The sequence below is a fragment of the Danaus plexippus genome, chromosome 17 (genome assembly GCF_018135715.1).
Source record: "Danaus plexippus chromosome 17, MEX_DaPlex, whole genome shotgun sequence".
In the NCBI taxonomy this organism is placed as follows: domain Eukaryota; kingdom Metazoa; phylum Arthropoda; class Insecta; order Lepidoptera; family Nymphalidae; genus Danaus; species Danaus plexippus.
Window position 1 is genome coordinate 3,184,199 of NC_083548.1, and position 14,377 is coordinate 3,198,575.

Genomic DNA, 14,377 nt, shown 5'->3' on the forward strand with positions numbered 1-14,377 from the left:
GCGATCTGATTAATAAACCAGATGTATTCTTGAAATGCGCAACTGCACTTTTCGCCTACACCCGAATATTAGAGATCTTGTTATCTGACTATTAAATTGTACCTTACAGTCCTAAGTCTTAATAACAGGCCGCGAGTTGGATATTTAATGATATAAGTACCTAATACAAAAGCTCCGATAGATTTTTTTGTCACATATATATGTAAGTTTTGCAGATTATAGCGAGAGAGACATCAGATATTTTTATTTAAAAAAAAAATTAATTTCTTTTTGCTCTTTATATTATAATATGAATATTAAATTACTGTTATTTAAACATCATTAGTTCCATTGGTGGACCATTTTTTGTCAGTGATAAGACAGTTATGTCAATTGGTACAGAGACCTCTACTGATTTCACTCTCTATGCGATTCCGCTAGATTTTCTACGATACATTTTTTTATTTGGTCACTGCCACAACACTGCGACTGGTTTCTCTGATCGGTCAAAGAGCTAGGAATATTCATATAGATAGGATAAGGATAAAGTCATAATAATTAAAAATTTGTTACATATAATGATTTCGATTACTATAAATAAGTTTCGGATACCATGAAGAGTAAATAATATTACAGTTACAATTACTCTATAAATTACATTTTATATGTGCTGAAAGAATATAACCTTTTTAATAAATGCCCGTCATTATATAAATATTGTTCTCTCAGGTCTTCCAATTAACGAGTAGTAATCTACCCTCAAAAACAAAAAAGAATGCAAAATTATTACATGTTAATATTAAAGTAATATGTGTAATACTTCTAGAGCCTCAGATTGTTTATCCTTTGAAGATCGAACGTATTTCTACATTCACGTCCGGTCCAATGACTTGACTTTCTCGCTTCGAGATGAGTGTGACCCTTTTTTTACAGCAAAAACTTGTTAAGACGCAAAAGTAAAACGAGATCAACGTGTAGGACTGATTTAATAAGTCTGCCCTTTTGGTAACTTACGATTTAACGATAAGCAACATAATTGCAATTACGTAGATAATAATTACGTATGAATTTAAATATATTTTTTTAATTAAATAACATACAGTCCCTGTAACAGTGTAATATTTTTCCCATATGGCTAAATAAAGACTATCTGATCACATAATTTAAACATTTGAAATATCTTATAATATACTCAAAGAGTGTGCTATATAAATAATTGTCTTAGAAAATTCCTAATGACAGAGCTGACTGCCATAATTAAAACCTTAACAATTTTCGCTCAAATTTTTTCAACTTTTGGAAAAAAGAAAATTATTTGAAATGTATTTCTATATTAAGAAAATATTGTTCCTTAGCAACCCTCTTATGCAACTTAGTCTCCAAAACTAGATACATATTATCTTTAAATAAAGCAACTCATATACATTAAAAAATCCTTTAAGTAATTTTTTTTAATAAGCACGTATACAAACATTAACGTAGTAAGAATTAACATACATACATACATACATCCGAATATATTATTAGTAGAAAATATACGCAACATTACTAATAGACAAAACATTACTACGTATCACAGAAACATCAATTATTTCAAACCATTTTTGTTTTCTTGGCCCTAATTGTATAACTATTTATACTTTACAAGATCACATTTAGTTCTCTTAACAGAAATATACAAGATAAATCTTTTATTCATTGTAGAACTGTCGATTCGATGTCGTAAAAGCAACCAGTATTTACTCAGGTTATGAATCTATTCGATATAGAATATAAATCTGTTCATTTATTATCAGGAAGCTTTCTAGATATTATTACTATAAATTATTTGACTATTATTAATATTATTTAAAGTTTCTTATACTGTAATATATAACAGCGATTTGTTTAGACGAATTGATTTCTTTCGATTTGAGAATATCCACTGGCCCTAACTATCAACAATTAATTAAAAAAATGTGTTAGTTTTTTAATTACTCTGGTATAAATTACTAAACAATCTAGTTCCAAGCTCTTATTTATTATTATTCTTAAACATCTCTTACTTATGTAGGTAAAATCGATATCAATAGGTTTATTTCTTGACTTCCGATAGAGATTATGTTTTTACACTTAAATGACTAGGATTAAGCTAGGGGTTGTAGTTAAAACAGAGGCTTCAAGAGTTTCATATTTTCTAGTGTTGGGTATAAATAATGTATTTTGGGTATGTTGGATATAAATAGTGTTAGGTATAAATATGTCTATCAAATCCACAATCCACAAATGCCATAAGTACTGAGAGAAATCGTCAAAATCATAGCCAAAATTTACAAATTTGTTGTCGCCTCTTTAACGATAAAAGAGAAGAAAAACCCAGAGTCTAAAAGCATATATAGATTAAAAACTTTTTAATTACCACACACTAAACCCAAAGGTCAAAATGCTTCAGACGACAAGAAATATAGAATTAGTAAAAATCGTAAAACTAAGAGTTCTTTTATAAAATATATAATAAATTTAATCACGTTACGAAAATGTAGTTTTGATTTTACTAAAGTCTGAAAATAAACACGGCTCCGCGAGAATAAATATAGTCGCTTAAACACTGAAAAATCTTTAAGGTTTTGGTAACAACTAGCCTGCAAATCATACTTAAATAAAAAATGTTAAAATAAAGTTCTAGCGCAGGTCTTTATTTAGTTAAAATCGCATTTACAGATAAACCACAGATCAACCCAATGGTGACTATAGAAGTTTAAATTTGAAGTGATTCTCGGTTATACTTACTGTACTTTGTAGACTGTCCTAGCTTAAGTTGTTGCACAGTGAAAGATTTTGCGGATCTGTCACTAACTAACTATATAATACTTTTTCTACTGATCTATTTATAACTGTTTTATCTTTAGTGAAATCTTATTTTAGTACATATATTTCTGTTTATGTTTTTGCATTATTCTATGTGACCGAAACGATGTAGAAGAAATTTTACATATGTATAGAAAAACGCTACGTTACTATATATTACAAATATTCATACGTGAAATGTAGCAAAATCTACAATAAATAATACATTTAAATAAATATTATAACACTTTTGTCTCCGAATAGCTTTAACAAAAAATTATGTAAAAAATCTTTTATCACGATCAGTTCAATCTACTTATAAACCCATATCATATAGAATCCAATGATGCCTCTTGGAATTTATATCACAGGTTTAGTTCAAAATATAAAGGTCACATTCATATAATAATCGAAGTCAATTATATGGTATAATTTCGATCGAACAAATATTACATAATTGAGATATTAGCATCAAAAAAAGATTACTCCGACATCATGATACGATCGGTTGATAAACATCTAAATGCATTACGTTAGATATTTCAAATTCTTAGTATCTTGGTACCAATTCATTTAATAGTAAATGCCAGTTTGGTATTTACTATTCATGTTTTGCATTAGTTAGCTGAATTATAATGATAATAATTTATAAGGGAAGAGAGGAAAGGGTACGCCCACGAGGTCACGAGCGACACACGTCTTAACTTAATTATTATCAACGAAAACAATCAGCTGTAATTGGATGGAATAAATCTTTTAGGCGTGGTTTTTTCTGATGAAATTGCTAAAGAATATATATGAGACGTTAAAATGAGTAAACAACGTGGTTTAAACATAGCTCATTGCGTGTATTCTGGTAATTTGTGTGTATTGTATCAATCCGTATGTATATATTCATATGTGTACATTTTTAACAATCCCGCAGTTTTGTTTGTGTGTACTTATACTACCACGATATGTAAAATGTATGTTATGAATGAAGCAAAGTTTTACTGACACATACAATATAATTAATATAATATTTCATAGAAAAGGACGAGAACTCAGACATGCAGTTTTGCAATAGTAATACTAAGAAAGAACTAAATATGTAACCTTTACTGAGTATAGTAAATAAGTTAAGTCTAGTAGCACGCACACTCTTGACCGTCATAACATGAAGGTACACATTCACTCGTATATATTCAAACAAGCTATCTATCATTCTAATGAGCCGCGCCAGGTGTGGTACTAAAGTCCATCAAATCAAACTATGTTTTAATATACTGAAGATATACTTACCTGCTTCATATCACCTTAGATTTTTTTTAAATTAATGAATATAATTTAACCTAAGCTGTGGAGAGATTACAATAACTTTTTACGCTAAGGCGTCTATAAAATGCACATAAAAATAGACAATGAATCGATATCGATGCAACAATAAGGCAATAAACCCTATTTAACATAGCGGTGATATTCAACTAACAAGTTTAGCAATGGAGGAAAGAAAGCTGCCTGGAGCGTCCGGCGCTATTCACAAATTGGCACGAGCTAGGCACGCGTTCTTTGACCATTTCGGAACAGCTTAAATCACTACTAATTTCAACGAAAACTGAGTCTTCTACATAACTAAATAGGTTCCAAATTTCATAAAATAAATATATAAGTTATGTTTTGGACACTACAAATATAGTCTACAGAGATTGAATGGTGCAGTGCAATGATACCACGGAGCCATTAGTTGAAGCAAAAAGGATGGAATTCTTTTGATTGTATCATTATTTTCCTTGGATTTAAACGCTGCTGGAAGGAAATAAGAAAGGTTGCCTTTATCTATCCCTTTAGGAAGCCTTTGATCTTGCTAGTCATTACTGTTTATTCACTGGAATTTTAGAATGTGAACGTAAACATTTCAAGTTTCTATTTAAATATATAAATATTTTATTTTTGGGGACAAAAACTATAAATAACTATGATTATTTCTATTAAAAAAAAGGAGCTTTTACAAAAATTTTTATCTTTTTAATTGTTAAATTCCTGTAACTGATGTGGATTGTTTCACTGGAAAAAAGCACATAAATTAAACAGTGACAACCCTAAACACAGCACACATTGTACAGTTAAATTACTCTTACTATACTTGAGTAACCATTAACTATGGCTAGATGTATAGCGATCATGGTCACGCTCGAATGGGTGCAAAAACGGTAGTATATTATAATACTTATTTAAGCGAAGCCAACGTCAACATTCAATTACTCGATATTACGAGTAATCATCTCGTCAAGCCAGCGGGCTCTGTAGCAACGTCCGTACTTGAAGTGATAATCATTTTTCTATAGTAATTAGCAAGAACGTGATACAATCATTAGAAGAAATCACTCAAGTCGTTTATTGTGCTGGTGATGACAGAATTAATCACTCGCTGTTATAAAAAATAATTTCCTCGGAATCAATCATAAGTGACTAGGTTATAATTACTGTTACCAATTGGTTGGTCTAAATATTATTCCATTATTTAGTTATTTACTATATTCTGTTTGTACTTTTATATAATTCCAATATTGATAAATTATCTAAAATTAATATTAGTTCTTTTGTACTAAAAATAGTTAGAGGCATCAGCGATTAATTTTCTTTCGATTAGAAACTATTTTTTGTTAAGAAATTATACAAATTATACGAACGGGGAAAATATGTAAGGAATATCTTCTTATAAAAATATATTTAAATAGTCTTTGCTTTCCAAGAACATCCCATATCATTTACTAAGTAAGGAGTTCGAAATGCCTTTTAGTCTTAGCAGTTACCAAACCTTTTAACTTAAGATTTAAAATATATTTCACTCAGAGAGATTAAGATCATCGAACACTTCTCAACAAATTAAGGGAATTAAAATAATAGAATAATTTCTTATTTTTCATGCAAATTCCATTCCAGTATCAGGATATTATGGTAACAATGAAAGCTAACACGTCAGTTTGTCAACACGTATAAGACTAGATTACAGAGCGTTAACAGATATGGAACACAATGGCCGACTGATAATTATCACACAGATACATGACATTGTGTCGCTGATAATAATTTACTAACATTAGTTATATTTAATACTCACACAGCCCGTCGTTATAATGACTTATTTGATCGTTACTTACTAGGTATAACTAAATATATAGCATATCGAGCTAGAGATCCGTCAGAAAGCTAGCAGTTTTCGTTGCAAGTAATACAACAGCATGATACCAAGTGTGTTGTCTTAAGAAATAATTAAAAAACACATTAACATTCAAGTTTAAACTTTTGGGACGCTTTCAATTCTATAATAGTCCTGTGCAGATTATGCTTACATATGATTTGACATATCATGAATGATATAGATTATTATTTACAAAAAAGGACTATGTAATGGAAAAAAGGCATTTTGAATGGAAAAAAACCGCAGAAAACAACTTCTAGGTATAACAACGGAACATGGTAATGCTTCGCTTTGAAATTTCTCTTTAATAGTAATACAAAATGTAAGTAATTAAACAGACTCGTCGAGGCAATTATTAAATTATTCATGCGTCGTTATTTTAATTAGCTCGTGATGTTTAAGATTAGGTCCGCCGTGAAAGTTAATTTCCTGCTTAATAGGGATCGACTTCTGTTTTAATATTATTGAGGCAATTTATTCGTGTTACAATTAAAACACTGACTTAATCCACCTTCTTTGAAACTAAAATTAAAAATATATCACACTATAATGAAAAAACATTACTTATAAACTAACTATCTAAAGTAACATCAGCTTTGATTGCATTTAATGTTTTAAAGGTTTTATGAGAATCCGTAATAGTCTTTATAACTGTAATTAAATTGGCGGACCTAACAAAACTATACTTTCGCATCTATTAGTAGATAATGATTATAATGACATTCCTCGTAATCTGCTTTCTAACGAATAACAGCTAACATTCTCCGAAGCGGCAAATTCATGTCATCCATCTTAAATTTAAATGTTACACGTAAATGCTCTCAGCTCAGAAGTCTATGAGACTATAAATTGAACAATACAATCAAGAAGCGCTTTACTCCGCTAAGCATACAAACGTTTGTAATCCATCCAGTGTTAAACTCTCTTATCTAGTAGCCTTTAATTATACCTAAAATAATCTTATATAAAAAAATAGATCTCATAAAATATGTGATTAAAACAATAAGCATCGGAATCCAGATATCCGTCGACCATTTGTAAGCATTGATTTACTAGAAAAACTAAATTTAAAGCCGAAATACAAATAAAAAAATATTTAAATAAATATTTGGTTTCTTAACCTCAAGTTAATATAGAATACGTATAAAATTATTTAACATCCTAATCTCAATTTACACAGAGAATTATTTAATAAATAAATATATGATTCTCCTTATAAAATACAAATAGTAATCATTGAAACAGAAGTCGCCCTGTTAAAAAGCATGTCACTTAACTTCGGTAGCATTAAGTATTGCTGCGTGTACTTTAATGATGTCAAAAGGCAACGTAATGCGTCATCCTTAAAGGGAACTTGGTTCGTTACTGTCGCATCGGCTGGTGACATCTCACTGTCCACTGACGCTCCATCACTTTCATACAAAACAAATATTATCATAATAAAAATAGGACTTCATATGTATAATTTATTTGTAACATTATATCTATCAGTGTTTGAAATGACGAAGTTAAAATAAAATTATTATTTTTTTTATAAAACGAGATGTAAAACACTAGTTGCGTGTAATAATAGTGATGACGATATGAAGTCAATAAAGTCACGGCCATAATTGTGTCCTCCCGCAACAATTGTAATAAGTTTTTTGTGAGCCCGCGAGAGGGACGACCTCGAACCAACCTCCAACCGGCGCGAACCAAATTAATTTGTCCGTATTTAGAAACAGTAGATTGGAAACGTGTTGTCTCGGAGCCTTTGAGGTGACCACCGCGACGATATGCCCGCGATGCCTAGCTCGGTTATCTGACTTGATTTATAAGGTCGAACTTTCTAGATTATGTCTCAGCGGCCTTGCTCGTTTTTTGCACGGACAAAAAAATCTTATTAACCAGCTCTTAAACAAACTTTAAAGACACCAGTTTTTATTCGTCGGTAAATACACTTACGTTATCACAATTTATTCGCCGCGTTACGATGAGGTTTTTTTATATCAGCGTTTCCTTATTAATTTTGATTGCATTCATTAAACAAATGCATGTTTATTGTATAGTCAAATATGTGTATAGTACCACTGGTGTATAGTCCAAGACATCTCATGAAGATAGCGAATGGACAAAGCAATCAATTGGCGAAGCCGTTGGCCAAGCCGCACGCGTTGCCCTACCATACCTTATAATTAGACGATATCAATTCGATGCGATAGCGTGTCGGTCTTGCGAAACCCGTTCAACTTCTAAGGGACCATATCGACCAAGAAACCGCTCCAAAGAGATTCAATAAAGCAAAACGCTACAAACAAAACTTGATCATTTGATATAAAACAGAAACGTTCAAATCGCTTGTCTCCAACATTACTTTATGCCGTTGCTGATACGATATCAAATTTACACCATTCCCGAAATAGATCTCTAAAAGCAGTCACACTCAAAATTTTATATGATACTTTATTTCATAGCCAATAGGGTTTAAATTTAACCGATCAATACAAAGCTATGCGACATTTGATTCCATTGATCGAATGAAATATGCGTTAGAATCAGGATGCTGTAACAGTCCGGACGCGGCCCGGGTCTAATTACCGCCGCCACTCAATATTGCAAAACACAGCGAGCTCATTCTGTATCGTACCCCTCGGCGATTACAACCGTTCTATTGTTACTGGTAACACATTTAAACCGTTGAATGGTGTTCTGTAATGACCTGGGTGTGCCAGTTCAAGCTACCGAAGCAACACAATGTACCTTATCTCAATCGAAAATATTTCTAATCAAACACAACCCTAATATACAAAACTTAAAAATACCATCACATTAATGCCTGATAGTGGACGGCTCGTTAATGGAATGGATATTAATTGGAGTGCTATTGAGGTGGTTCAAACATTTTAGATTACAAATTAGGGTTATCATATTATCATTTTTCAAACCAATACCTTTCAAGTAAATTAACGGAGCGACTCATTCCAATATATTATATATTAAATAAAAAGCTTAAAATTAAAAATCAATGTATTTTTATACGACTGAAAAGTTTACTTATACTTAAAAGCAGTCCGAAAAATGATTTAAAAAAAAATCGCAATGTCTTAATCGAACAAATTGTATACATCCAAATAGAAGTAACGTCCTTGCGAGTACCAAATAACTATTAGTTAGATTGGTGTTGTGGTGAAAGAACCGAATAAAATTGATACGTTATTGTAAGTAAATGAGAGGAAGGTCAGAGATCATTTCCACAGGTTTAGGAATCGTAATACAGGAGTTCATACGGACTCACGTATATTCATGAATTACGTTGTTTATTTCTCTAAGCACACCGCTTTTCTGTCAATATTTAGTGAACATTTCATCGCTATCATTTTTGTTTTGTATCAAGCAATGTATATATTTTTTTGTTTTGTTTTATTATTTTTTATATATTTATTTTATAAAGGCACATCGTATATAACCCCATTTATGGTGAAATATCATCTTTCAGAGAATCGTCTGTCATTGACCGCTCGATATAATTTTCGGAGAAATCCATGCTCTGTACTGAAATTATTTCTGACGGAATGTTAAAATAACAAGGTTGGACATATCGGTCGGGATCGAACGCACGATTATCGGTTCACGGCGAAATTGTGAGCTAACCTGCAAGAACGATTTATAACACAACCTCTTTGGTGGGACGTCGTACCTCGTTTTATAAACTACATACTTTTACATATGTGTTATAATTTCAAAAATAATTGTTCTTTCATCGAAGTTGTTCTCAGTATTTTAACGTGCTATACAAAAGACATCAACGACCATCACTGAAATTGGTTCAAATTAAATTGTTTTACCACAACCACAGTGACTTAAAATTTTAAGAATAAAGACATGGTCATTATACACTTTTAATATTATTACATGATTATATATAGAACAAAAAATTACCACATATTTCGTAATCGCATCTGTCTTTTAATATTAAGTCGTTAATAAAGTGAAGAGTAAAAAAAAAAACTAAAAATACAGCATTACATGCTGAATTTAAATTTCCCCGTTCCCTCTAAGGGATACCCGAGTTTACTTGCTTTAATTTTTTCACCATCGCTTTTTATGGTTTCCATTACATTTTTTCGCACGCAAGTCACTTATTAAATAATAAAGAGTGCATTATGCAAAATCAAGCCAATAATCGCGTACAAGAAAGGACAGGCCGCGGCGGACTCGCACGAGCTCCGAAAACGTAATTTATAACTACATTTAGCAGCGAGGAGCCGTCGAGCGACTTCCACCAATATTAATATCGGCGTCAGCATCATTAAGAAATTCCTTTTATTGCGTCTTTAAATAAGTCCGTTCGCCACCGCCCTTATTAAAGCCTACCTTTCTCCAAGGTTGTGCAACATCGCCCTTCTTTCTGCTTAATGCACTGCGACCAATTCACTATAACTCCAACAAAGAGATTCTCGCGACTTCGTATATTATAACAAGTTCTTATCACTCCTCCAAACTTTTTATTGGTGTGATTTAAACGAAATTTTTTATATACCTTCCCTTCTCTTTGTTATTCCTTACTTCATTGTATTGCTATCATCACGTTCATTGAAATGTTATTCTTCAAATGTCAAAAATCAATAATATTTTGATTAATTAATTCATTTTGATTTTTCTACTTCTTAAGTTTATAATATATATACCAATAATATTATTTATGTATTTTTTATATTACATAACGAAATGCAATTTAATGGATTAAATATAAAAATAAATCGAATATTCTAGTTTTTTTATATATTGTTATGTTGTGAGATCCAATCGTCCTTATTTACAGTAATGTTTTTCTAGCCTCATTACAATTGTATCAATAACTCTACGTATTGCTGATATAACTTGTTTGACCAGGGTTCGCCCTTGACGTGACAATTACGACATCTCACTCCCACTAAATACGACTTATCAATACATATCATCTCAGTACATGTCACTGAATGTTGCGCTGACGCAATCTAGCCTAAGGGTTGATACAATCGTGAAGTCAATATACGAAATATAATTCTATATAAATCCATTACGACTGGTCCATTACAATTACATTTTATTTATTGGAATAGTTTTAATATAATTTAGTTATTTTAATGTGGCAACCCTGATATATGTATTAACATGCGTCGTCCGGACCGACATTGTCTTATGTAACGCGAAATTTTTACAAAAATATACCGTTGATTATTCCGCTCTCGTCACAAGCTAGTGCAGGTCACTATAGTAATTACTTTAGTACCAAACTGGGGCTGTTACGTAATAAGTTATATAAATAATGACCGTTTCGTTAAAGCTGTACCAAGGTCCTTCGACAGCACGCCTACAAAGTTTTAGCAAAAATTCAAACAATCTCAAAAGGGGTTTAGCAAAACAACGAGATGAGATGGACTTCCCACAGATAGCGTTTATTCGAGTAGCTCCAGGAATTCAAGTGTTTTTTAACATTCGTACCATTCAAGAAACCGAAGCATTCCGTTTATAAACTTTCCCACCCGGAAACTATTTTAAGTATCATTTAAGTATGCTTTATTAAGTTAAATTGTTAAAACGTCTTGAGATTGCAACAAATTGTTTGAATTTTATACTCACTCTACCATATTATTTTAATAATATTTAACATAAACATATTATATATTTATTTTTATGCTAAGTCATTTTATTTAAATATGTCGCGAACAAATTATAGCGTCGTACATCATGTGCTTTAATTAAAAACGTCCAACGATTTCATACGGATTAAGAGATCCGTTCAGATATTGATTGCTTTCTCAGCGAAACACTTGTTTACGGCTCCGCTTAATCTCCTGTAAGTGGCTCTCTCCGACCTTTAAAATCAGAGCAAAGGGAGATTAGAACCGAGAGAGATTGATGAAATCTCGTTTGATGTTCGCGTGAATAAAAGATGACGGCTACTTTTAAATAAGCCTTTTGAATCGTAAGGTATGATGCGTGTCCAATGAAAAATCATTACGAAATAACATCCTTCAATACATTCATCAGCACTTTGATGTACAACGTTCAATGGAAACAATTTCCTCTAGCGTCACCAGACATTTCATTAATTGATAAGGATATTCGAACATAAATTCGATAAATCTTAGGAAATATAAACTTAAATCGACGCAAAGATCATACAACGATTTGCAAATAGCGTAGTTTTGAAATGTGGCAATGTTTGTGCTGTCGCATTGGCGTGTTTCGGTTAAGAGTTAAGAGGTAGGAAAGAATAGCGACAATTCATCTCGATTTGTCCTCAGATCACGGAGAAGTTGGATCGTGACTGGAACTTATGTACCATACGAGCACAGAGTAGAAATTCAAAGAGTTTTCCGATGCCATTTATGGCTTTTACGAGACATTGTTTTGTTCTAGTCTAGATATTTGATAAAGCTGCCACAAATTATCTTTTATGGCTGAAAACGTGTGGCGTATCGCGTGGCCATTGAGTCGTAAAGTCCGCAGTTTTATGGGATCATGAGCAAATTCTGATAACCAAGCTCGTAAATCTTATTCAAAACAATTTTCGCAAAATGAATTATTTTATCATATATAAGCGTATTTCATAACCGTATTTATAACGTAAATTGAAATTGCAAATGATGTTTTGAATTGTATTATACTAAAACGCGAATAACTATTTAATATATAATTATATTTTAATTTTATTGAGATGAATGGAAACTTTGATAAAACTAGAATTATAGATTAAATATTTAAAAATAAGACAACGAAAGAATGACTCAAAATAGTTTTTTATATCTTGTATTAAATATTAATTAACAAGCATCTATAAATAAGTGATTTTCCGAGATCTTATCTGTCCGTTAGATATTTTATTAATCTGTATGTAGACAAATAGATTTACTAACTCCTGTCGCCATAAAGCCTTATGATAGTCGTATAAAGTCGTGTGTATATGGCATATTTAAAATCCAAAGTCAATATGATAAGATAAAATCCAATACTATTATTTCTAAGTGGCGGATTATTTATTTTGTATTGAACGCAGTAAACAAATTAACTTATCACATTGTAACGAACCGAGGGAATCGGCGTTATTTGCTTAGCAGTATATTTTAAATGCGATTTAAATGAAAAAGTGCAAGTTGGTGCGATTGTATTTATCGATATAACTGAGTTGTGCAAGTCACATCTCTTCACAGGATCACTCCAAGGTCCTGTTCAATCGTGCGAAACGGAACGTGAATTAAATCAAATAAAAATTTTATTCAACATAATTCGCCGAGGTGATTTAGACTTGCCTTCATTTGAACCTTAGGACTCGAAGTCACCCAATTGTACAATTTCCGTTTTATTCCTCAATTATTTATATGTTTAACTACATTAAAATCGTTATGATTTGCTATGAGTAATTTTTTCTCTGTTTATTCATATTGAATTGTTATTCGACCAATATAATTCTATATTCAAAATTTATAATAAATGTACATGCATTTTAGGAAACAATTTGGGTCTGAGAAATGTTATCAAAACCAGTGCATCGCTCAATATATTACTTACCTGTTAGTTTATTGTGATATACGATTATCGTATCTTTCATTATATAAATAAATACAAAGTTAGCTTGACCTATATTGATTAATATATATTTTTGCGTTATGGATTAACGTATATTGTCAATCGTTTGTTTAAATTACTTAAAATTGATGTCAAACAAAACGTTATTTCAATTAAGAATTATTGATACATACAATGTAAGTGATTTCAGAAATTCTAATATTTATGTTTGTAAGTAGACATGTGAACAATATTTCTTCGAAAAAAATCTATTTTATAATTCAACCGACTTACATGTATGGTCTTGATAAATTTCAAGCCCTTACATCTGAATATTAAAATACGATTGTGGTTTTAATAAATTTATTTATTAATTAATTGTTTTGTTTTAATTTTGAAAATAATGGAATTCCTTAAGAATTCTAACTATACGAACTAGATTATTCACATTTTTACGACTACAAATTCTCAAGTGCATATACATTGTTTCTTTTTAAAACTTGATACGTATGAGGTTTGTGGAAGCTGAGTAACTTTTTATAATGTTATCCTTGATGTATTTTTTTTTATAAGATTACTTTAGTAATATAATATAATCTTGCATGACACTACGCAGAATTAAATTGCACTGACAAGGTCGGGGTGCGAGTACATTTTTTTTATTGACCCGCCATTTTTTCTGCAGTGTCATTTTTTTTTGTAAATGTTTTTAAGGCTCTGGATACGAGTCCTTTTGAGCCTGCAGTGTCATATTGCAGAGAGACTTGCAGGTTTAATGATAATGATGATTATTATAATATATTATTTGCGATTATTACTAAAAAACACAAATTTATTTATTTTATAATAGTACTAAAATTT